A 26,621-nucleotide genomic window follows, 5' to 3' on the forward strand; every position below is an offset into this window, starting at 1 on the left:
AAGTGGGTATGCATGTCGATATGATGGAAAAGAAAGCATATGGTATGCTTGCCTTCATTGGCTGGGGCAGTGAGTATTAAAGTAGGGAAGATATACTTCAAATATATAAAACTTTGGCTTGGCTACACTTGGAGTAGTGCATGTACTTCTGCTCGCCCCAAGGTTTAGAGGGTATGAGTAATGGAAGAAGAAGTTGGACAGAGTTAGGCTGATTTTTTCTGGAGCATTATACAATTATGAGAGGCATTGATAGGATGGACAGTCAGAATTTTTTTCCCAGGTTAAAAGTATTACCCACGAAAGGACACACAAATAAGGTGAGTGGGTGGAAGTTCAAGGGAGGTTCCCAGGGAGTTTTTTTTTTAAATACAGAGAGTGGAGGGTGCCTGGGTCAAGAGTAATGTTGGTAGAACATACAAGAGTTGCATTTAAGAAGCTTCTTGATAGACTTATGAATATGAGTTGGGTGGAGGGGCATTATGTAAGTACAGCAGCAGAGTTTTAGTTTGATTTAGGAGTCATGTTCAGAATAGACATGTGGGCAATACTGTGTTCTGTGCTTGTAGACCCAGTATTTTTAGTGGAAGTATTTCACTTTGGTTCACTTAGCAATCTTGCATAAGCACACTGAGGGGTGACACACCTAGAGTGAAGCCATTGTACAAGCACATCCAGGCCCCTTAAACACCAGTGCATTACAACCTTTCACCATTTAAATAACTCATATACTTTTCTATTTTTAACTGCCAAAAATGGTTAAAATTTCTTCCCTTTATGTTCCATCACGTTTGCCTTTGCCCATTCATTTGACCTGCCCATACCACTGTGAAAGTTCTCTATAACTCCCTCACAGCTCATAATGCCACATGATTTCATATAGTCAATACTGTCACATTTGTGGCCCGAAATGTGAAGTTAATAAAACATTAAACACAAGTTTATCAGGTAAACTTCTTAGTGTCTTTTTATTCTCCGGTTTCCTTTGTTCTCCTGCTTGTGTTCTTATCTCTCTCTCATACCACGTGACTTCCGGTACATCTCATACATATTCATTATCATGACATCCCTCCTTTAATCAGAAATAAACTTTACCTTCACTTATCAATATCCCTCGGAAACATACAAACATCGTAACTAATGGTAATACTATAACTCAACTACATAAAATTTACTTCCTACAGCATTCATACATGCACTTTATGATATAAGATTAAAATACTGTCCCAAAGTTCTTATTAAAACTATGGCACAAAGTCTTCGTATCGTTTGGGCACTTTCCGGTTTCGTTTCGGCCTGCCTGCGATATTGTCGTCGCTTCTCGGTTGTTCACTCTCAGCTTCGGAAATACTGCTCGCCACGGCTTCGGGTGTTTCTGGCGCTCTAGTCACTTCATCATGAGTGCTGGTAACTGCCTCTGGAACATCATCAGGTCTCTCAGTTTCAGCATCTCGTATTGGCCTTTCAACCTCTTCGCTCGATGTATCTCTGGACTGGTACCTTTTTACACTTGATACATTTCTCTTATACAGGACTCCAGTCAGAGACTTGACTGTCACCATACTGCCACTTCTGGATACGACAGTATAGGGTTGATGGTAATAAGGTGTGTCTAGCTTACCACCAGTTTCATGCCTCACTAGAACATTATCTCCTGGCATGATGTCTGAGTACTTGGCTCCACATTTCGAATCTGTGTACAGCTTTGCTGCACCTTTCTTTTCAGCATCGTAGTCCCTCATCTCCTGGTCGTCTCGGATTTCCTTTATTTCTGGCATTTTTGTGCGGATTTTTCTCCCAAAAAATGCTTCTGCAGGACTTTTTCCAGTGGTTGCATGAGTCGTTGCACGATAGACAGCCACATAAGATAGCAATGCTTCTCGCCAATTTTGTCTTTCAGCGTGTGCAATCCTCAATCGTTTTTCAATGGACTGATTTTGTCTCTTTACTTCTCCGTTGGCTTGCGGCCATTTCGGAGTTACTTTATGATGGTGGATACCTGTGGTCCTCATGTATTCCGTAAATGTCTCTGAAATGAATTGTGGACCATTGTTAGAGTATAATATAACAGGTAATCCATATCTTGCGAATATCTCTGCTAACGCTTGTATTGTTTTTTCAGTGGTTGTGGACTTCAACACCACATACTCATAATATCTGCTGTAGTAATCTATCACTACCATAATTGATTCACCCGTCGGTAAAGGTCCAAGAAAATCAACAGCTACGTCGATCCATGGTCCTGTCGGAAGTTGCGTACTCCGGATCGGTTCTGGCGGATTACTCCTACTTGTGGTTTGACATCCATGACAAGTTTTAACAAATTTCTCTGCGTCTTTATCACAACCTGGCCACCATACCTTGGTCCTGAGGTTTTGCTTGGTACCAACAATGCCTAGGTGTCCTTCATGCGCTAAGGATGCGATCTTCGGTCTCAATCTTTGCGGTATCACCAATCTGCAACCTCTTAATACACACTGTCCGATGCAACAAAGTTCGTCTCTAATGGGAATGTAAGCCTTGTGAGTACACTTGTCCCATTGTCCACTCTGTATGCATTCTCTTACTTCCATGAGTTCTGGATCACGTTCGGATTCTCTCTCGACTTCCTTCGTAGTCACAGCTTTCGGTGTCGACTGAATAGCTATGAAGCATACAAAGCTCTCTGTTTCTGTTCCCAATTCTGACTTGGATTGTGAACCACCAACCTTCACCAATCTGGACAGCGGATCTGCAATGTTTGCTTTCCATGCAATGTGGATTACTTTATATTTGTAGGGTTGTAGTCTAAGTACCCATCTCTCTATTCTGGCACATGGTTTGGATCTAGGTGCATAGATCACCTCTAATGGCTTATGATCTGTGATGAGTTCAAATTCAATGCCGTATAAATATGCATGGAATCTCTCACAGGCCCATACAAGTCCGAGAACTTCTTTCTCTGTCTGAGAGTATCTTTTTTCCACATCTGATAACGATCTGCTGGCATAGGCAATGATTCTTGGTCCTCCATCATGCATCTGGACCAACACGGCTCCTAAACCAACCTGGCTGGCATCCGCTATGACTTTGGTTGATGCCGCCAGATCGTAATATCCAAGAGTTTTTTCATCTGTCAGGCTTTGCTTCAGCGCTGTGAACGCTTTCTTCTGCTCAGATCCAAAATGAAATGGTACACCTTTCCTGGTTAGTTTCCTTAGTGGTTCTGCCACTGTAGCGAAATTAGGAATGAACTTTGCACAAAAATTGACCAATCCCAGGAAACTCCTCACCTCTGTTGCGTTCTGAGGTGCACGTGCCTCTGCAATAGCTTTCACCTTGGCCTCTGCAGGGTTTAGTCCTTCCCATGTAAGTCTGTGTCCCATGAAGTCCATTTCTGACACACCGAACTGGCACTTGTTTCCATTCATGGTAAGGCCTGCCTCCTGTAGTCTAGATAGTACATGCCTCAACTGTTTGTCATGCTCTTCCTTCGTTGGTGCATGGACTGTGATGTCGTCAGAAATGTTGGCAACTCCAGGAATGCCTTGAATCACTCGATGGATTTCATACTGGTAGATCTCTGAAGCTGCATTAATTCCAAATGATAATCTCTTGTAACGATACAATCCACAGTGAGTCACAAATGTAGTTACATCTCGGGAACCTGGATCCAGCTCTAATTGATGATAGCCCCATTTCAGATCAATTTTTGAGAATACCTTGCTGGTAGTTAGTTCTTGAAGTATTCCTTCCACTGTTGGTGTAGGGTGTCGTTCTCTAATTATAGCTTCATTGGCCATTCTCATGTCAACACATAGTCTTATGTCACCCTTTGGTTTGGGCACAATCACTACGGGACTGACCCATTGTGTTGAATGTTCCACCGGTTCAATAATGTCTTGTTCCATCAATTCTTTAATTTTGGCTTCGACTTTCCCACGAAGTCCAAACGAAGTTCGGTGCATTGGTTGTGCCTTGGGTTTGACCGTTTCATCTACCGCTAGCTTGAATTGTCGACCTTTCAGCTTTCCTACTCCTTGGAAGATGCGGGGAATTCTTGCTTCATATCCTCGTATGACTGAATTGAATTGACACAAGCTCCAATATGAAGTATTGCCAGGTCTTGCGCTGTGCTTCTACTCAGCAATGGTCTCCCCTCTCTTCTATGACCATAAACTCTGCTTCGGTGTACTTATCTCCAGCTTCAACAGTTGCAGTAAAACATCCAATGGTCTGCAATGGCTTGGTTGCTGTGTATGGATACAGTTTCTTGGAACACTTCTTTGAGGTACAGATGATCTTTTTCCTTTTCAACTTCTCCCATAAATGTCGATCAATCACATTACTGTCACTGCCTGAGTCTACAATGACCTGAACTGTCACTCCACCAATGATCACTGGGACCTTCTCATGATGTACTTCATTCAACGTAAGTTGGTAACAACTCTGTTCCTCCTGAGTATCATCATCGTCACCGTCTATCTGGCGAATGGTATCTTTCTTTCCAGGATACTTTCCTTTCCCCCAGGCTTTGCCTTTGGAAGTTGTACTCTTCCTCGTCTGGTCTGCATTGGACTTGCTTTTGCACTTCTTTGCAAAATGGTCCTTACCTCCACTCTTTCTGCAAACTTTGCTTTTGGCCGGGCAATATGGGTCTTTTCCAAAGTGACCTCAGTTTCCACATCGATAACACTCCACGTCATGTGTCGGCGTATATCTTGGCTGATTATGGCGATGTGAGAGCCTCTTAATTTGCTGGCTTGAGTTGTCTTTCAGGGTCATGGTATGAAATTGCCCTTCAACAGCCTCTAATGCAGCAGCAATGGTTAAAGCATCGGTGAGTTCCAACTCACTCCCTCTTTCAAGTAGACGTCTTCTGAGTTTATCTGATCTGCAGTGCTGTACGACTTGATCCAATAATTGGTTGTCCAAATCAGCTGGCATGTAATTGCATCCAACAGCTAGCTGGCGTAGTCTCGTCACGTACTGAGCAATTGTCTGGCCATCTTCTTGTCTCGATCTTCGAAACAAATGGCGTTGAAATGTAGCATTCGGTGTCACTACATAGTGTGCATTTAATGCATTTACTGCTTTCCGATACTCATCCTTTCTTCCAGTATTCAAAAGTGTCTTAAATGTTTCCCGAACTGAGGGTCCTGCAGTGAAAAGAAGTAACGCCCTCCTCTGCACTTTTTGTTCAACTGTACCGGTATCTAGAAATAGGCCACGACGGTCGGCATAGGATTCAAATTCTTCCAGCCATGCCTTCCACGTCACACTTACAGTGCTTGCATCACCAGTCGGGTCAAAATGAGCAATTCCACTATGTGTTAGAAAGTCACTGTTTGCACCAGCCATGAGGAAATATTTCAGCTCCAAAAGTACTGAGACAAGAGAAAATTCTTATCACCTTGAAGTTGTCTGTAAACCTCTGTAATCTTGTTTAGTCTTTAATTTTCTTCAAGCTTATCCCATCCTCGTCGCTAATGTCACATTTGTGGCCCGAAATGTGAAGTTAATAAAACATTAAACACAAGTTTATCAGGTAAACTTCTTAGTGTCTTTTTATTCTCCGGTTTCCTTTGTTCTCATGCTTGTGTTCTTATCTCTCTCTCATACCACGTGACTTCCGGTACATCTCATACATATTCATTATCATGACAAATACTTTTGATATACTATGCTCAATTCTCTCATTTAAATCATTGTCAAAGATTCTAGATGGTTGGAATCGTCGACCAATCCTTGAGGCATCCCATTAGTCACAGCCTCCCAATCTGACAATTTATCTAGAATTTCTATCCATTAATCCTTCATCCACTTCAATATATTATCCACAATATATATATACTTTTAAAGTTAAACATGAAAGTCTGCAGATGGTGGGATTGTAGTACAAATGCACATAAATGGTGTAGAAATTCAACAGGTCGTGCAGCATCTATAAATGCTACATATTCTGTTGAGTTTCTCAACCACCTTTGTTTCTGGTACATTATAATTTTGCTTTATTATCTCTTCAGAGGAATCTTATCAAGTAGTTTATAATTTTGTTTTATTACTTCTTGGGGGATTCTTATCAGATACATTCTTGACATCCAAATAAACTATATCAACAAATTTCCTTTATCCTGTTGCACACAATCACAAAAAAATCATATTTCCCTTTATAAACCTTTTTTAACTACTATATTCCAAGTGCCCTGCCACCACTTAATTAATAATAAATCCAATATCTTCCCTACTAGTTATGTCATATTAAATGTTTTTTTGCTTCATGTTCCTTCTTTTATTCTTTAAATTGTGAAGTTACATTTGCTACCTTCCAGGTCATGGGAATCGTTCAGAAAGTTTGAAAAATGACAACCATAGTCCTTTTATGGTCACTTACTTTAAAATTTTAGAATACAGATGATCGATCAGTTCCTTGGGATTTATACAATGCCATTAATTTATACAACAGTAATTTGCTTTTTTTTAATGATTACTGATTTCTTTGAATATTCATTTAGTCGAGATCAAAATATCTTAATTCCTTCTATCTTCTGTGAAACAGACACAAAGTATTTGTTTTACTCTAACATTAGGTTTCTGTTTTTTTCTGTCTGCGAATGATTACAGAGATCATGTGATTTAAGAGTCCATTTTAGAATACAATACATCTCATTCAAGACCACGGCGCAGCAGTTGTACAGTATGGAGAACCTAATGTCTATCCAACAAGAAGAATTGCTTAGGAAATCCAGCAACACTCACTGATTCTTGGCAAACTCACTCATGCATCAGTTAGTATCCATGTGCAGTTAAAATGGGAAGAAGATGAGGATTGATGTTGGTGTGGGATGGCAAAAAAAATGCAACCCTTTTTAAAAGTGGGTGATACTTTTTTTGATGTGATTTTCTTCCCTTGTAGGATGTCATGAAGGACCTCTTGCATCTTCATCACATTCATCTTTGGTGGGTACAAGTTTTCTTCCTTAATTATGCATTTTTCATGAAAGAAACACTTTCATCAATGTCAGCAGGTCTTTCACAGTCAGTGCACATAGCGTCAACCCAGGGCAGTAGTGATAGGCCTGGGGGACCCAATGGAATATTTAAATAACCGAAAAGCACCACTTAAATAATTGATCTCACATTTTCAGGTAGCATCCGTCAGTAGTCCTGTTGAAGAGACCCATACATTCTTACCTGACAGACATTATTGGCTTGAAAATTTCAAATTTTAACATCTCATTCCCTCCTTCATACCCTGTACAAGTCTTGCCATGTGTTTCCTGTTTCCTTACGAGGTGGGCAGACTAATTGTGGAGTGAAAAGGTCAAAGAGCCATGATGTGTCTGAAAATTTGTTAGAGGTTCAGCTTGGAGTTTCTTGTCATTTATTGTGCAGCTTTGCATACATCTTTGGATTTTAAAGATTTGTTCATTCAAGTTTTCCCATGCTTTATACTTTTCACAATAATATTTTAATTGGAACCTGTTTTTATATTATTTTATATGAGTTGTTCATTACCATTTTCTATTCCTGCCTTTCCTTGCCCATCCTTTGATTGAGATTTTGTGATTTCCTTAGACTTATGCTTTCCAATGTATTCCTGTCCATTCACATAATTTCCCTTCTGTGCAGTTGATATCATACAAGTCAGGTCTCAATTTATTTCCAAAAGGAGTTTTACATAATACATTCTGGACACTCTAGCCATTGACCAGATTGGGAAATATTCCTTAAACTACTAAACTCTTCATTGTTCTGTATAAATGTGAAAGATCACAACACTCACATTGATTTTCTATTAGATGCAGGAACATTGCATTTTCAAAGGAACATGTTAAAAAGAAAGTTAACAGTTTCACCTGAGAGCCCCAAAAGACATAGGATAGCTGTTCTTACACAATTTCTGGTGATCAATCTGATTCCTATATAGGTGCCAGCAATATAACTGGGAGATAGTGGGTTTATAGAAGGTAGTAGATAGTTTGTCTCCAGAAATGGAGTCAGCAAGATCAAGAAAGTGGAAAGAATTACCAGAGATGGACCAAGTGAATTTGAGGTCAATGGGGAAGTTGGCAACAAAGTTGATAAAGTTGATGAACTCATCCTGGGTGGAGTAGACAGCACCAATGTAGTCATCAATGTAGTGGAGAATGAATTGAGGAGCCTTGCTTGTGGAGGCTTGTAGCTTGGATTGCTCCACATATCCAACAAAAAGGCAGATAGAGGTGGGACGCATGTGGGTACCCATGGCTACTCTTTTTACTTAGAAAAAGTGTGATTGGCCAAAGGAGAAATTATTGAGGGTGTGAACAAATTCTGCCAGGCAGAGGAGGGTGTTGGTGGAGGGGGCCTAGTTTACCACTTCAATAAAGAATGTGGTTGTAAATCTTCATCCTTTCTGACATACTCTAGTGACCTCAGTTAATCTTGTTCAGAAAACTAACCCAGATAAGATCATACTGATTGCATAGACTCAGTGGGCTCATCTGTCTTTTCTGTCAAGGAGTGTTCGTATCAGATCTCCCCTTAATTTTTTGCAATTCATTGTGCTTATCTTATCTTTCCAGAGGAAATGTGGCCTGGTCTTCCGTGCATTTGGTGGCCATTACCTGTCACTTTCTGAACTCTTTTGAATCTTAAAGAAAACTGTTATCACTATTCTCTGTTAAATCTTTCTGTACCTGATTTTTCCCTGATTACAATCTCTGTTTTTCTTAGATGATGTTATTAATTTTTTTTGCAATGATTACCTCAATCCTTTTTAACTATTAATGTTTCAACTGATCTATAATCTGATTTTTAGCAAAAATGTATATCCAAAACTCAAAATCATTTATTGGAAGCAATGAATTCTGTCTTGTTATCTAACCAATAAACTTACTAAAGAGAATGTCATATTGCTTGTTTGTCAAGTTTACTGTCATCTGATTGTACAAGTACAACCCAACGAAAGGCGTTCTCCGGCCCTCAGTGCTAAACAACTAGACATTACATGTTTGTGATGTACCAACCAACAATTAAAAAAAAAACCTCTCATTTCAGCAAGAGTATCTGATGATCATATTCAATTGGGGTCTGGATATCAGATCATTTTGTTTCATTTCTATTTTCTTCTCCAGTTAACCCAACACATATTGTTCAGTCCTGCTGTTTGAAGTTTCCACACTTTTCCAGGTAGATATTCACCTGGTAGCTGATGGCTAAGAATGTTTTAAGGGCACTTTTTTTTTGCAATAACTACAACATAATAATCCTTCTCAAGGTCTTCAAATAAATTGGAGCCATCAGTAAGAAATTTCAGTCAATGATAAATGTCATGTAAAGCAGAAATTAGAAGAAAAATTAATAATGAGGGGAGAATGGAAGTATCTCCATTCAAAGTCATCTGAATGATCAACCATTTTCCTCATTATATGCCAACTCTCCATTCCAAATCTTTGGTCATTACCTGACAAACTCTCTTGGATTTCTGTGCCTTGTATCAAACCTGCACCAATGTAGGTGAAACAGCCTTTGGTTGGACCAACAGAAACTCTGAAACAGGAGGTCAGAGATTAAAGCTACTTCAGGAGACAGACAACCACTGGAGAAGTTTTAATGAATTTTACCAAATGAAAATGGCCAAAATACAAAAGCCAGGTGGAATAGATTTACTGTAAATCCTTGAGAACACCACTAATTCTTAGGGTATTTTCTCATAATGGCATAAAAATATGTAGATTACCCACTCATTGATATTGTCTTTATTGAAGGTAATAATCTCTAGATATTTCACAGGAATGCCAGAAAAAATTGATGTCAAGCCATATAAGGAGATAATTGTTCAGATGACCAAGCCTTAATCAAGAAGATAGAATGTCAATAACTTCAAGAGAGTTAAAGAGGAGGAGAGGTGAAGGAAATAAATTCCTGAACAACATGCATTGGCAGTGAAAGGCATGGCCGTCTAAATGAGGGAGATTAAACTATGAGATGAGCAAGAGGCCAGAATGACAGGTGTTGAGTTAATAATTGAATATTTTGCATGCATATGGTCTCCACATTTGATGATGACACCGGAAGGTTTTTGTTCTGTTCTACCTGTAATTCTTTCCACTGTGCAATATTCTATAGAATGCATTTATATATATATATATATATATATATATATATACTGCCACCATTCATGAGAATCAGGTGAATGATCAAGGACATCGCCAAGTTGATCTATGTACCTAAAGATCCACTTCAAGCAGTAGTGATATGGCTCTTCAGTGTGTTACTGCTGCAGGTATTGGCAGAGATACTCAGAGGCGTCGTTAATAACTTCCCAATGAATGAACCGGTAAGTCTCCTCCTTGAAGCTTCACAGGTAGATAGGGTTGAAAAGAGCACGTTTGACATATAGGCTTTCATAATCAAAGGATTGATCACAGGAGTTGAGATGTTATGGTGAAGTTATGTAAGACCAAATTTGGAGTATTGTTTGCAGTTTTGGTCACCTAACTACAAGAAAGATATCAATAAAATTGAAAGAGTGCAGAGAAGATATACTAGGATGTTGCTAGGACTTCAGGAACTGAATTACAGGGAAAGATGAAACAAGTTAAGAATTTTAATTTCTGGAGTATAAAAGAATGAGGGTGTAGCGTGTTGTGAGTGAGCACAGCGAAGAGACTGAGAATGACGTGCTGTGAGCTCCGGTATCACATCTGCTTTAATTTGAATTCCACACTGCAGCCTTTAAGTCTCATCCCTAATGCCCCTGATGACGCAAACACCTACGTGTCCTTCCGGCCTGGACCTGAAGAGACAGTACCACAACACCATCCTTGCCGCATCTGTCCTGCCGACCGTGCGTGACAAGTGGGGCTGGTTCGCCACGACACGAATGTGCATAACCGCATAATATCCCCCCCCCCCCCCCACTGGACTAACACCCATGGGATGAGTCACAGGAGAGGTGTGCAGCTTTGGCAGCCAGCCTCTATGCACTGGTGGGGGAACCTGTATTGGCTGGGACAAGTCTACATCTGCTGGTTTTAAAAGGTCCAGCATTAATAACTCCTCCTTGCCCCCATTGTCAAGGGTGAACATTGAAGCTTTTCTGTGTAGCACCCTGTATACCGTGGAAGCTCTTGACTTGTTTATTGGCTTGAGGGTGGTAAGCTGTAGTACAGTGCAGCTGGGTGCCCAGGAGTCTGGAGAATTGTGTCCACAGAGTGGAGGTGAATTGTGCTCTCCGATAGGTCGTAATCTCGGCCAAGACACCAAAGTGGGAGACCCAGGTGGTGAGGAAAGCCCAGGTGCATGTCTACACCTGTGACTGCCCGAATTGAAGTACAGTGCATTTGACAGAGAACTACTCACCCTTCACTTGGCCCTCCGCCCCTCCTCTTAGGGTATGGCTTCTGGTCAGCGAGTGAATCTATCCATCACTGTAGGTAGCTGGATTCCCGGGAGACAGACAGGGGTCCAACTATGTCTAGATGGATATGTTGGAACCTTCGCGTCGGGGAGTCAAACTGTATGAGTAAGTGCCTGGAGTGCTGCTGGACTTTGGATGTGTGGCAATCTGTGCTATTCTTTGCCCACTCAGTGACCTGTTTATGCAGGCTGTGCCAAACAAAGTGTGCAGATACTAGTTGTATTGTCGTGTGGATAGAGGGGTGCGACAAGTCATGCTTTAAGTTGAAAACTGCACAGGGATGAGAGAGTGGGGCTGGTGAGTGGTAGCATTGCAGAGGAGCATGGTGCCATTGGTATCAAGCAGGAGGTCTTGGAGCTGCAACCCCATGATTACTGTTCTGAAGTTGAGTGTCTCGGGGTCATTCCATTGTGCCTGAGCCAGATCATGGTAGTCAATGCCCTGGGACATAGCTTTGACTGCAGCCCTGGAAAGTGCATTGGCAACAATATTGTCTTTCTGGAGAGGTGTTGGATAGTAGAGGTGAACTCAGAGATATAGGAAAAGTGTCTCTGTTGTCAAGCAGACCATGGGTCGAAGGATTTGCGAAGGCAAAATTAAGTGGCTTGTGGTTGGTGTAGACAGTGAATGGGCACCCTTCCAGGAAGTAAGAGGAGGGGCGGAGGGCCAAGTGAAGGGTGAGTAGTTCTCTGTCAAATGCACTGTACTTCAATTCGGGCAGTCACATGTGTAGACTGAAGAAAGCAAGGAGTCGCCATGAGTCATCAATAAACTTTTCCAGGATAGTGCCCATGGCCATGTTGGACGCGTCAATTGTGAGGGCCATCGGTACCTTCATCCGTGGGTGTATCAGCATGGTGGTGTGGGCCAGGGCTTATTTAGTCAGTTCGAACACACTGTGTGCCTCCTCTGTCCATTCAAGCTCCTTTGATGAGCCCGACATTAACATGAAGAGAGGGCACATAATGTTGGCTGCTGCAGGGATGAACCTATAGTAAAATCCACCATGCCCACTATTTCCTGAAGGCCCTTTTCAATGTTGCTGGTTTGGCAAACTTGTCTTGTAAAGACAAGTGTGATCTTGTGGCCTAGAAAGACTATTTCTGTGAGGCTGAGCTGGCACTTCTCTGGGCTAACGGGAGTCCGAATTGTGTGAGGTGAGTGAACAGCTGATGGAGGTGCGTCATATGTTCTGCAAGTGAACTGCTGGCTACTAGGATGTTGTCGAGGTAGATGAAAAAGAAAGGCAATTCTCTCCTGACCACGTCCATGAGGTGCTGAAAGGTCTGCACTGTATTTTTCAAACCAAACAGCATGCATAGGAACTTGAAAAGGCTGAATAGGATGATGATAGCAGACTTTGGAATGTTACCTGGATGTGTGGGGATCTGGTGGTATCCCTGGATTAGGTCGACTTTGGTTAAAAGCTTTGTGCCATGAAGATTTGCAGTGAAATCCTGAATGTGGGGCATTGGGTAATGGTTCAGTGTCATTGCGTTGTTGAGAAGTCTGTAATCGCTGCAGGGCCTCCAGCTGACATTGGACTTGGGCATCAAGTGGAGGGGTGAGGCCCATGGTCTATGTTTTGGCATGGCTGCCATGAATTGTGGGTGCAGAATGGAAGTCTGTAAGAAGGTGGCCGTAATGGCCGTGTTTGGTCTCCACAGAAGTGAGCTGGGTGGACGATTTGTTTGATATGATGAGGGGAACCATGTGGAAAGTCTGAGTGTGGACTAATCATCTACCCTGGAGATCGATGAGTAGGGAGTGGGCCCAGAGAAAACAGTGCCGAGCAGGGGTTTGTCCACCAAAGCGAGGGTGAAAGACCATTGGAATGTGCTGTCACCAAAATATATAGGAATCCGCATTTTCCAAATGTTTGGATAACAGTGTTATTGGCAGCCCGGAGGGAAGGACTGTAAGGTCTTGAGCACATCTCAAGCTCCATAGGGGGAAATGATGCTAATCTTCGCCCCTGTTTCCACTAGGAACTTGCAGCATGAGATGCTGTCCCAAATGTGGAGAAGGCTATTTGGTCAGCCACTAATGGTGGCTGCCCACATCATTTCCCGGGAATGAACATGGCTGGCAGCATCTATGGCCAGACATCCCCCAACGTTGGTGATAGAAACACCATTTGGGATCGGATGTTTCCGTCCTCTGACAGTGTTGGACCTGTTCACATGGTGGACTAGACTTTCGCATTGTTCTTGGTGGTGGCCAAGAAACACTGTTGATAGAGTCTATGGCTTCATGTTTCAAATGGTAGAGAACATCCACACGTGATGCAACTTTGCGTGAATCACTGAAGTCCACATCAGCCAAGAGGAGCCTGATGTCCTTGTGCACCTGCTCAAGGAACGCCTGCTCACACATGAAGCAGGGTTTGTGTCCTTCTGCCAGCCTGAGCATCTTGTCTATGAGGGCAAAGGGGGTCCTATTGCCTAGGCAGTCCAAGTGCAGGAGCCTGGCTACTCGCTCACATTGTGAGATGCCGTATATGCTGATGAGGAGGTTTTTCAGAGATGTATTTACATTCCTCCGGCGGCATCTGAATGCGGTCATTGACTCGTGAGGCGGCTACCTGGTTGAACGAGCTGACAATGTAGAGGCATCTCATCGAGTAGGAGGTCATCTGTTTGATATGGAACTGGGCCTCCACTTGGCCGAGCCAAGTTCAGGGTCTGTTTGTCCAGAAACTCAGCAGCTTCAATGTGATGGCACCTACAGCTGCTTGTTCCATTGTTTCAAGTCTTCAGGACGTGGAGACTCGTTGGTGTCACCAACGTAGCATGTTGTGAGTGAGCACAGCGAAGAGACTGAGATGACAGGCTGTGAGCTCTAGAATCACAACTAGTTTAATTTAAATTTCATGCTGCAGCCTTTAAGCCCTAACATCCTGATGATTGTGCCCTGATGACACAAGCGCACACGTGACCTTCCGGCCTGGACCAGAAGAGATGGTCCCATGATGCCAATATTTCTGCAGCTGCCCTGACAACTACACGTGACAAGCGGGGCCAGTTCGCTGCTACAAGAATGTGCGTCGCCACAAGGGGAGATTTTATAGTGTATACCAAATTATAAGGAGTAAATGCAAGTTGGCTTTTTCCTCTGAATTTAGGTGAGATACAAATTGAGGACATGGGACAAGGGTGAAAGTGTAAGTTCAGGAGGAGCATTCTAAACACAAAGAGTGGTGGGAGTGTGGATTGAGCTGCCAGTTGAAGTGGTCAATGCAAGCTCAAATTTCACATTTAAAAAAAATTTGGGTAAGGAGATGGATGGAATGGGTATGGAGAGCTATGTCAGTGGGACTAGACTGAATCATATTTTAGCACAAAAAGGTGACATGAGGTATAAGAAGACATGAGGTTGCTTTGCAGACAATGTGAAGGAAAATCCTAAGGGATCTAGAGGTATATTAAGAACAAAAGAATAGTAAGGGACAAAATTGGTCCCCTTAAAGATCAGAGTGGTCAATTTTGTATGGAGCTAAAAGAGATGGGGTAAAACTTAAATGTTTTTTTTTAATCAATATTCACTCAGGAAACAGGCACAGAGTCATGGGAAGTAAGCAAAATAAGCAAGGAGGTCATGGAACCAATCCAGATTAAAGAGGAGGAAGAGATTGCTGTCTTAAAGCAAATAAGGGTGGAAAAATCCCCAGGGCCTGACAAGGTATTCCCTCAGACCTTGAGGGGGGCTACTGTAGAAATTGTAGTGGCTCTGGCAGAAATATTTAAAATGATGCTAGAGGATTGGAGGGTAGCCCATGTAGTGTTTTTTTTAAAAAAGGCTCCACAAGTAATCCTGGAAATTATAGGTCAGTGAGCCTGAAGTCAGTGGTAGGTAAATTATTGGAAGATGTTCTAAGAGATCGAATATACAATTATTTGGATAGCCAGGGACCGATTAGGGATAATCAACATGGCTTTGTGAGTGGCAGGTCATGTTTAACCAATCATATAGAGTTTTTCGAGGAGGTTAGCAGGAAAGCCTGTGGATGTTGTCTACATGGACTTTAGTAAGGTCTTTCACAAGGTCCCACATGGGAAGATAGTCAGGAAGGTTCAGATGCTTGGATTTCATAGTGAAGTAGTGAACTGGATTCGACAATGGCTGGACGTGACATCCCCGAGTGTAGTGGTGGTCAATTCCTTCTCAGATTGGAGGCCTGAGATGAGTGGTATACTTCAGGGGTAGGTGTTGAAACTAATGTTGTTTGTCATCTATATCAATGATCTGGATGATTATGTCATAAATTGCATCAATAAATTTGTATATGACAACTAAGAATGAAGGCATTGTGGCCAGCAAAGATTTTTCAAAGCTTGCAGAGGGATCTGGACCAGCTGGGAAAAATGGCTGATGGAATTTAATGCAGAAAAATGTGAGGTGTTGCATTTTGTCAGGAGATCCCAAGAAGGAAGATACACAGTGAATGGTAGGGCATTAGGAATGCAGTCAAACAGCAGAATTTAGGAATATAGATACATAATTTCCTGAAAGTGGCATCATAGGTGGATAGGGTTTTAAAGAGAGCTTTTGGCATATTTGCCTTCATAAATCAAAGTTCTGAGTATGGAAGTTGGGATGTTGTGGTAAAGTTGTGCAAGACAATGGTGAAGCCAAATGTGGAGTATGTGTGCAGTTTTGGTCACCTAACTACAAGAAAGATATTAAATATGATAAAAAGAGTGCAGAGATATTTACTAGGATGTTGCCTGACTTCAGGAACTGAGTTTCAGGGAAAGGTTAGGACTTTATTCCCTGCAGCATAGATGAATGAGGGGAAATTTGATTGAGATACTTAAAATTATTAGAGTAAATATAGATAGGCTTTTTTCCACTGAAGGTAGGTCAGATACAAACCAGAGGACATGGGTTAATGGTGAAAGGGAAAGAAATTAGTGGGAACATGAGGGGGAATTTCTTCACACAGAAAATGGTGGAACTGTGGAATGAGCTTCCAGCTGAATTGGTGAATGCAGGCTCAATTTTAACATTTGAGAAGAATTTGAACAGGTACATGGATGGGAGAGGTATAAAGGGCTATGGGCTGGGTGCAGATCATTTGGACCAGGCAAAATAAAATGGTTCAGCACAGACTAGAGGGGCTGAAGAGTCTTATTTCTGTGCTGAAATCATTCTATGGTTCTATGAAGACAAAGATTTGCAGAATTGATCCACTGCAGGCTGCATCATTGTAGATCCCAGTGATTCTAACCAGGACCAACAGCAAACACTTGTTTCCCATCAATTGGGCATTGACAAATGTCTTTGGCTCAAAATGGTGAACCAAGGCCATTCAGAATGGAGAAACTCTTACTGAAAGGCAGTGAATCTAAAGAAATTTGAACAATTACATAATTTATTTTCAAGCAGAGATTGTTAGATTTCTTCCAGCATTTCTGTGTGTTTTATTACAATCATAGCGTCTGCACACTTTCGTGTTACACATTGGTATACTTCCGCTCATTGATGAATCAAGCAATGTGGCAATAATGCTTGAAAATGGAATTAGGCAGAAAATCAACATGATTCTGATGAATAATGCACTAGTCACAAAGGAGTCAGATGATCTCCTGCTATAACTGTTTTTAATAGGTTGTTTTCTTCCATGAATCCATCAGTAACAGCAACTTGCCAAGTGATCCTGGTTATGTCTCTCAGAGCCACTTAAGAGGACACTGGAGTGAAAATGATAAGGGTGTTGTCACTGGTAACAAGACCACTGAATCCTCTTGTGAGGAGGTTTTCCTTTGATAGGCTTCAGACATCAACCACCACTGGGGTGATAACCCCAGGTTACAGGACCCCTTCTCTTCCGAGAGACAAAGTAATTACACCTCGTCGATTTGAGTGCTGCATCAGGCAGCTCTGAGCACCTCTTGGGTGTATTTGCACCTCTGAGCATCCTGCTTTTGTCCTCCTCCTTTGCATGAACCATCTTCCCACACACCTTCCCCCTTCGGAGCCATCTCCTACACATGCAATCCGACCAAAGCACATCAATATTGTCATGAATGATGATTTTCTTCCTTTTCTGATACGCTATCAAACACATCTAAAATATTTACCATCCTGATGGCAGTTTCAAAACGTTCAAAGGATGATAAAAATCCACACTCACACAAGCATTCTCTTTGAAATATTTGACAGAGATCTTGAGTCAGTGATTTGTTTTTATTCAGATTAGACAATCACAAATCTAAGTAACAACCCAAGCTGCTGCTTAAACTTGCCTCCAATCCATTGGTCAATCCCATGTGACAAACGTTAAATTCAGTGCTAAGTTAAAAGCAATTAAAAATGCTTCCTTCAGGTGTCCAAAGAGTGTTAATAGTGTGAACAATTATCTTCCCACATCCAATTTTGGATTCCTCAATTAGGACAAATAGGTTTCATGGCAATCTGTTTAAAAAAAAATCAATTATTTTAACCCTATGGTCTCCAAATTTCTCCTACAATTCTCCCCTCAATAAGTCTGTACACATTGCTCCTGCTGACACTTTGAGGAATAAGGTGGGTATATCCTTGTGAGGCAAGTTCTTCAAGGCACTTGCATTGTTGTCAGGGTGAATGTGATCATGTTTCAGGTTGGCCCTGGTTAACCTTTATGGCTGTACCGATTAGAAGGTTCAATCACTCAAATCTCCTCCAATGGTACAAATCTCCTCAAATGAGCAATTCAGTCAACAACTCTGCACGTTATAGATGCAGGGTTTGAAGCATTTCTTAGTTCCACTTTGTTTCATTCTGTTTGTGAACACTGAGTTGGACAGCATCATTACCTGGCCAGTTGTAATTGACTCTCATGATCTGCACAGGAATCTGAGTGAAATGTGAAATTTGAATGGCATTGTGACTGGAATATGCTGGGGTTTCTTGTACTGAATTCCTGTAAAAACATAAAATGTACATACCAATTGTGATTAAAATTATTTTGGAAGCTCCTGCATTTTACATTGAGTTTTCCAGAAGATTCATTTGCTTATCTCATGACAAATAGAGGAGACTGAAGTTTGCAAGTATACCTTAAAAACTCAAGACAGAAGAGCTGGCAAATGCAGGAATATGGAGAAGAAACAATCTGCTGAAGGAACTCACTGGGTCATGCAGCTTCAGTGGGTGATAAAGAACTGTTGATGATTCAGATTGGAACCCTTCATTAAGAATTGAAGAAGGTTCTGACCCGACATATCAACATTTCTTTTTTCCCCCACTGATGCTGCTAGATCCATTGAGTCCTTCCAACGGATTATATTTTGGTACCTTTTAAAACTCCATTTTATGCCTTTAATAAGGTTGGTTTATGAGGTCTTTGCATAAATTGCATAAGCAAGCTTTAAGCTTGTAACTTCAAAGCACATAAGAAAGGTATTGGTGAAAGATAGGTCTTAGAATGGTGTTGGAAAGAAGTTATTTGTTCTTGTAGCAATGAGTAAATGAGTTCAGAAATTATCAATGTGCTATGAAATTGGGCTGATTACATAAAACCTTTTTTGTTTGGTTGACAAGGTTATTTTTTATATACATCTTATTTTTGATTTTAAAGCATATGTCAGGTATACAGCCTTTACATAAATATTGCAAAATAGCCCATATACCATTTACATACAAAATATAAATCCTCATTTTTTAATAAAAAGTACAACATCCACACATATTGATAACAAAGCCAAAACAAAATCCCAAAGTAAAAACATTCCAATGACCCCCCCGCCCCCACCAACAGTTCCCCCTTCCCCTTAACTTAAACCAGATAAGTAGATACAGAGTCTTTCCATCCATCACCCGAGCACAAAGTCTACTTTACTAATAAAAATAATTATATAAAATCGAGGGCAGTTCATGAATTTACAGCAACAATATTATACTTGTGCACTAATGTAATTCAAATACGATTGCCAGGTCTTCAGGAATGTGTCATGTTTATTTCTTAAATTGTAAGTAATCTTTTCCATGGGAATACAACTATCCATTTCTGCTATCCATCTTTTCAAAGAAACCAGCGTGTCTAACTTCCATGTGACTGCAACGCATTTCTTGTCTATGGCCAGTGTGATTTTAGTAAAAGTTATTTGAAACTCTTTTAGGTGGCTACTTATATCTATGAATTTCCCCAATAGACCTAGTTCTGGATTACTGGGAAAAATTGACTCCAGTAATCTTTGTTAACACTTCTGATACCTCTTGCCAGAAAACATTAACTTTCACACGCCCATATGATGTGGAAAAATGTTCCTTCTTCAATTCCACATCGGAAACATCTGTCTGATATCTCTGGCTTTGATTTGTGCAATCTTTGCGGAGTCAAATATAATTGATGGAGAAAATTGTATGGCACCAAACTGCACCTCCCATTAATAATCAAAGTTACCCCATCCTTACACCATTCAGCCCAAGATTGTTCCAATATGTTCACTGCTAGGTCCACTTCCCATCCTTCCCTGGACATAGTAATTCCAAACTTAATCCCATCCATTTACAGGGCATAATATATTTGGGTTATAAATTTAGGTATATTACCCAACCATAATGTGCTTTCCAGTTGACTCGTCCCTGGTGGAGTTATAGTATTCCCCCAGCTTTCTCTTAGAAAGGCTCTTATTGTAGATAGCGAAGAAAGATGTAATTTGGAACATTATAAATTTGCTGCATTTGTTCAAATGACATTAAAACTCCATCTTTATAAACAGTCAGCAATGTACCCAATTATCACGGGCAATATCAGATTATTACATAATGGAGACCTTAAAGAAATTCCAGTTTTCCTTCCTATATAATCATTAATATCTTGCTAAATTTTTATCAAATGAATCAGTATAGGGTTTGAAGTCTTTTTCTTGATTAACTTCAGGTTCCATCTATTGATAAAATCTTTGGAGAATACAACGTCTATCTCATGTAATACCATATGTATTCATTTTGGTAAGTCAGTTTCAAACAAAAACCCTAAGAACCTCAACTATGAAGCCAGATAATATTTTTTTTTAATCTTCAAAATTCTCAGACCTCCTGATTTGTAGTTCCATGTCAGTTTACCTAGTGCTTTTCTTGATACTTTGTTATTCCATAAAAATTGCCTAAGTTGATATAAGTGCATTGTTTTGAAAAAACTTAGTTGGTAAATACATTGGTATTGATTGGAACAAATATTGAATCTTTGGCATAATCTTCATTTTAGCACAATTGACCCTTCCTTTTAACGTCAGGGGCAGGTCTTTCCAATACTGCAAATCTTTTTTCTATTTTTGCCAGCAGAAGAGAATAATTCATTTTGTACAAATTATTATCAAGCATGATTCACAAGTATTTAATCCCTTCATTTTTCCATTTAAGCATACTATTTACTTTAAGGCACTCATAGTCCTGATTCATTGTTGGCAAAATTTCACTTTTTTCCATGTTTATTTTATATCCTGATACTCTCCCATATTTTATTAAAATTTCCTGTAATTTTTCCATGGACCCTTCAGGTTCAGACATATATGACAGTACATCATCAGAAAACAGACTAACCTTGTACTGAATTTGCCTGACCTTGAAGCCTTTGATTTCAGGATCGCCCCTAATCATTTCTGCTGGAGGTTCTATTGCCAAAACAAATAATGCCAGAGAAAGGGGGAAGCTGTGCCTACTCGAATGACTCAATGGAAACATTCCTGATATCTGATTATTAGTTATTATTTTTGCCTGTGGGTTGTGATATAATGTCCTAATCCAGTTTATAAATCCTTGTCCTATCCCCAATTTTTCCAGTTTTTTTAAACAAGAAAGGCAATTTGAGTCTATCGAAAGCCTTTTCTGCTTCTAAAAATACTACTGTATTCAGGTCCTTCCGTGATTGAGCTAAATGTATTATGTTAAATAATCGTGCCAGGTAATTTGACGCTTGTTGACCCTTAACAAATCCTACTTGATCAGTATGTATTAGTTTGGGTAAATACTGTTCCTGCTGCTTGCCAGTACTTCAGTTATTATTTTATAATCTACATTTTAAAAAGATATCGGATGATAAGATGAGGTTTTCAGAGGATCTCTATTCATTTTTGGCAACACAGTGATTATTGCCATTGTGAAGGATTCCAGTAATGTCTAAGTTTTCACTGCTCACTTTAATACATCCATAAACAAAGGCTCTTCAAATTATTTATAAAACGCAACTGGAAATCCATCCTCATTTGGGGCTTTATTAACCTGAAGTGTTCCCAGTATTTTTTTTTTCAATTTCTCCCCAAGTAAAATGTAAATCTAATTCCTGCCTGTCCTCATCATTCAACTTCAGGAGTTTCATCCATCCAGAAATATTTTTATTTCAATCTCATCTCCTGGCAAGTCAGATTTATATATATATTTTTATAATATCGTTGAAATGTTTCATTTATTTCCTTTTGATTATAGGTATTATTTTCCTTCTGTATAGCATTTATGGCTCTTGTTGATTCTTCAGCCTTCACCTGTCATGATAACACTTTATGTGTCCTTTCTCCTAATTCAGAGTATTTCTGTTTTGTGTTTAATATTGACTTTTCTACTCTGTATGTTTGTATTGTATTGAATCTTCTTATTTTACATTGTTCTATATTTATCCTGGTCTCCCATTCTCTGATATTTTTTGTAATTCCCCTATTTCTGTCCCCAGTTTATTTATTTCTGCATTAAATTATCTTTTAATCTTTTTTGTGTATGAAAGAATTTGTCCTCTCAAGTATGCCTTTATTGTGTCCCATATTAAAAAAAACTATTATCAATCAAACCAAAGTTAGTTTCACAAAAAAATTGATCTGTAGACTTATAAATTATCTAAAACCCTCCCTTTTCAGTTAAATCATATTTAATCATCATCTATATTTATTTTCCTGTTTCTCCAATATTTGTATTACCAAGGTCAGCGGCAAGTGATCTGAGTGCAGCCTAGGTAAATATTTTGTTTTTACTACTTGATATTTCAGACTTGACATGAATAAAAATAAATCTATTCTGGAATATGAGTCATATTTTTTGAATAAAATAAGTAGTCTCTCTCCTTAGGGTTGGATTGTCTCCACACCTCCATCAAATTTAAATCTTTCATATATGAAAGAGTTAACTTGGCTGCTTTAGCTCTTGTTACCATTTTTGCTGATTTATCAAGGATTGGATCCAGACAAAATTAAAGTCTCCTCCAATCAATACATTTTGCCTTCGCTCTCCTGCTTTTAAAAATACATCCTACATAAAGGCTTTATCGTCATAATTCAGGGTGTAAATATTCATTAGTATCCAAGATTCTGAGTAAATTTTGCCGTTTATCATTACAAATCTACCGGCTTGGTCCATTGAAATACTTTCCAAGGCAATCAGGATATTTTTATTAATCAGGATTGTCACTCCTGCTGCTTTTGAATTAAATGATGAAGAAAGGACCTTCCCCCACCCCCCTCCACAATCGCCTCAGTTCCACTTTAGTAAGATGTGTTTCTTGGAGAAATATCACTTCAGCTTTTATCTTTATTTTATATATATATATATATATATATATATATATATATGAGTATTCTTTTCCTTTTGACCATTCCATTCAAAACATTAACATTAAAACTTATAAACTTCAGTGACTTATCCATAGCAGCATATTAAAAATTCTGTGCCAATAAATAAATATGTAAACAGTTTTTGTGATCTGTTCCCCCACCTTAAGTATCATGCAACCTCCACTCAGGCAGTAATGCAGACAGGACGCCCCTGAGGCCCACAATAAAAAGCCTGTGAAAGCCTCCAGAGGTAAAGAACAAAGAGAACCCCACCCTAAACTGCCATCTAGAAAACTATACTCCCCTGTTGATGCAATTACCCTCCTTAAGCCAGAGTTGTACTGTGCTGTACCTTCAGTACCTTCTTTCTACTCTCTGAGTTCCCCGAGAACCAAAGATAGGATAGAACTTTGATATTTCATAATAAAATTAAGATAACCTTCAAACAAAAAAAAACTTTACTATGTCCTTAAATATCTTATTTACACCAGTCTTTTCACAGTCGACATTTTTCTTCTTCTCCAGAACTGTTGAATACATTCTTCCACCACCTCCTTCGATTTAAAGTATATTTTGCTATCTCATAGACTTCCACTCTCAAAGTTGCTGTGTACAACTTTGTGTATTTAAAGTTCTTTTCACAGAGTTGCCTCTTAACCACATCAAATTCTCTTCTTTTTCTGAATTACCGCATTGCTGAAATCCTGGAAGAACATAATCTCTGCATTGTCCCATTTCATGGGAGAACAAGAATAGTATGCATTCCGAAAACAGCTCTCAGGATTGTCTCTCTGTCCTTGAAGCTCAATAATCTCACCAAAACAGGTCAACGGCTGGCTTCACCTATTCTCCTCGGTCCCAGTGTTCAATGAGCACATTCAATAAACACTTGTTTGCCAAGTTCTTCCATGCGAAGGACTTGAGGGATCCAAATCTCAAAGAATTTCATGGTATCTCTGCATTCTGCACCTTCTCTCAGGCACATTGTTCCTCTGACTGAAGTTCTCCATGTGATCCAGTTTATCCAGAAGAAGCTGCTTATATGTGACCCATTGTTCAGCTTGTTTTGTTTTAATTCCTCGATTTGCTTATCATGTTTACTGAGATCTCTCTCAGCGCCATCCATTCTTTCAGATATGTCATTAATGGCTTCATCCACCTTTCTCATTGAAGAGGTAAGCTCTTTAATGACAATCTCCACATTTGTAAAATGTTGTCCCAGACCTCCAAATTCATGCAACAGGGTTTTCAGGTCTATGGTTCATTGGGAGGAGGAAATATCTCCACCCGTATTGTCTGTCAAAGCGATTGGCGAAGCTGGAGTTTTATCCATTGCATATTTTGTTTTTGTTTCATGTGATCTTCCAGTCATTCTTCAATAGTTTTTTTCAGAAGATACATCCACAGTTTTTCAATCAAAACATAAAAACATAGAAAAAACCATCAAGAGTAGGCCATTTTGCCTTTCAAGCCTACACCGCCATTCAATATGATCATGGCTGATCAGTACCTGGTTCCTCCCTTCTCCCCATACCCCCTGATCCCCTTGGCCACAAGGCTATTGACAAGGAATCGGCCTCAACTACTTCCTGTGGTAAAGAATTCCACAGATCCACCACTCTCTGAGAGAAGAAATTTTTCCTCATCTCAGTTCTAAAAACCTTCCTCCTTATCCTTAAAATGTGACCTCTAGTTCTATTTTTTCCCAGCATTGGAAACAACCTTCCTGTGTCTAGATCCTTAATTATTTTATTTGTTTCTTTAAGATCACCCCCCCCCCCCAATCTTCTAAATTTCAGAGAATACAAGCCTAGTCTATCCAACCTTTCTTCATATGCAAGTCATTCCATCCCTGGTATCAGCCTAGTGAACCTTCTCTGCACCTCCATCATGGTAAGGATGTCCTTCCTCAGATAAAGAGTCCAAAACTGCACTCAGTACTCCAGGTATGGTCTCACCAAGGCCCTGTACAGCTACAGCAGGATCTCTGTACTCCTATTGTCAACTCCTCTTGCTATGAATGCCAACATACCATTTGCCTTCCTCACCGCCTGCTGCACCTGCATGCCCATTTTCAATGACTGATGCACCTCCCCTTTCCCTAAGCAGATACCATTTATATAATAGTTCTCTTTCCTGTTCTTACCTCCAAAGTGGATAACCTTGCATTTATCCACATTATATTGCATCTGCCACATCTTGGCCCACTTGCCTAACTTGTCCAAATCGCTCTGCACCCTTCTAGCATCCTCAACACAGCTAACCCTGCTACCCATCTTTGTGTCATCTGCAAATTTTGAAATATTGCTATCTATTCCTACATCTAAGTTATTGATATATATTGTAAACAACTGTGTCCCAGCAAGGAGCCCTGTGGTACATCACTAGTCACTGGCTGCCATTCTGAAAAGAACCCATTTATACCTATTCTTTGCTTCCTGTCCATCAACCAATTCTCTATCCACTTTACCGTGCTTTTCAAGTTTATACGCTAGTTTTCTGTGCAGAACCTTATCAAATGCCTTACTAAACTCCAGATATCAATACCACTTTTTGTCGTCTTTTAGAGAATTTTCTCAGAGAGCTTGGAGAAACACGTCTGCTCAGCCATCCAGCATGGCCACGCACCCAGATGACAAGGTTATTGATCGATTACAATTAAAATGAAGATAAAGTATCCTATTCTCCTTTGTGGAATGCCATAGAAAAATATGGCAATGACTATCAATATCAGTAATCTAGTCCTACAGCCAAGGATGCAATGCCAAACAAAATTTAGTGATCATACTAAACATAAGACAACATACTATTCATAAGACAACATGAAAACTTTATGCAAATTTCAGAATGCCCATGAGCCCTATGACACTAATTGGTGTTTCATATCACTCAGTGTAACAACCCAGTTAAAACAGCAGCATGCATTTGTGGGACAGCCTCATGCAGACTAATAATTAACAGACTGGTTGGAAGTCATGGAAACTCCACTAAAGCATCCAGAAGAATCTGATGTATGAAAGATCAATAAAAAAGCACCATCTGTACACTGTCTAATTAGATCTACTTTTTGAATCAGAAGGAAAAGTATTTACAAGAGGTCATGATTCACCAATATGTCATGTCAATCTTGTGTTCAGGGGGTAATTAGCAGAATGCAGATGACAGTAAAGGGAGAAGGACAGACTGTAGATTGGAAAGACACTTCAGTTCACTTTAGAAAGATAACTAAGAGGCTTCTTATTCCATTCGCTGCCTTTTCCCTTGGTCTGGTTAACATGACTCAAAAATTTAACCTTTATGAACCCTAGCCAAGAAGATGATCTGGATAATGAAGTTCAGATTTATTGTCAGAGTACATACATGGCATCACATACAGCCCTGAGGTTCTTTTTTTATCCTACAGGCAATGCCACTTATTGTTAGTGCAAAAAAAAACTGTACACAACATACACGTGTAAACAAATAAAGAAACATAAACAAACTGACTGTGCAAACAGAAAGAAAACAAATCAATAAGAGTGCAAAAGTAAGAGTTCTGAAATGAGTCCCTGATTGAGTTTGTTGTTGAGGAGTCTGATGGTGGACCTTTTACCTTCAGAGGAAAGGCAGGCAATGAGGGCTGGACTCACCTTGGAACAACCCATCTGGCATTTCTCTGTAATCAGTTGCACCTGCAACAGTAATAGTGACCTGGAATCGCTGAGCACAGGAGGAAA

The 26,621-nt window shown here is 40.0% G+C and overlaps 1 long non-coding RNA gene across 4 annotated transcripts in view; it reads right to left on the minus strand.

Moving 5' to 3' along the window:
- Window positions 1-11,474, minus strand: part of LOC138763658 (uncharacterized) — a 78,249-nt gene extending 66,775 nt beyond the window's left edge. For 3 of the 4 annotated variants that reach the window (XR_011357742.1, XR_011357720.1, XR_011357733.1), the window contains exon 1: window positions 11,326-11,474. This is a non-coding gene — a long non-coding RNA (uncharacterized lncRNA). Of the gene's footprint in view, window positions 1-9,424; window positions 9,511-11,325 lie in introns of all 4 variants that reach the window. The other variant, XR_011357729.1, reaches the window with a different exon arrangement.
- Window positions 11,475-26,621: the final 15,147 nt, after the last annotated feature.

This window comes from Narcine bancroftii, chromosome 1 (genome assembly GCF_036971445.1).
Source record: "Narcine bancroftii isolate sNarBan1 chromosome 1, sNarBan1.hap1, whole genome shotgun sequence".
In the NCBI taxonomy this organism is placed as follows: Eukaryota; Metazoa; Chordata; class Chondrichthyes; order Torpediniformes; family Narcinidae; genus Narcine; species Narcine bancroftii.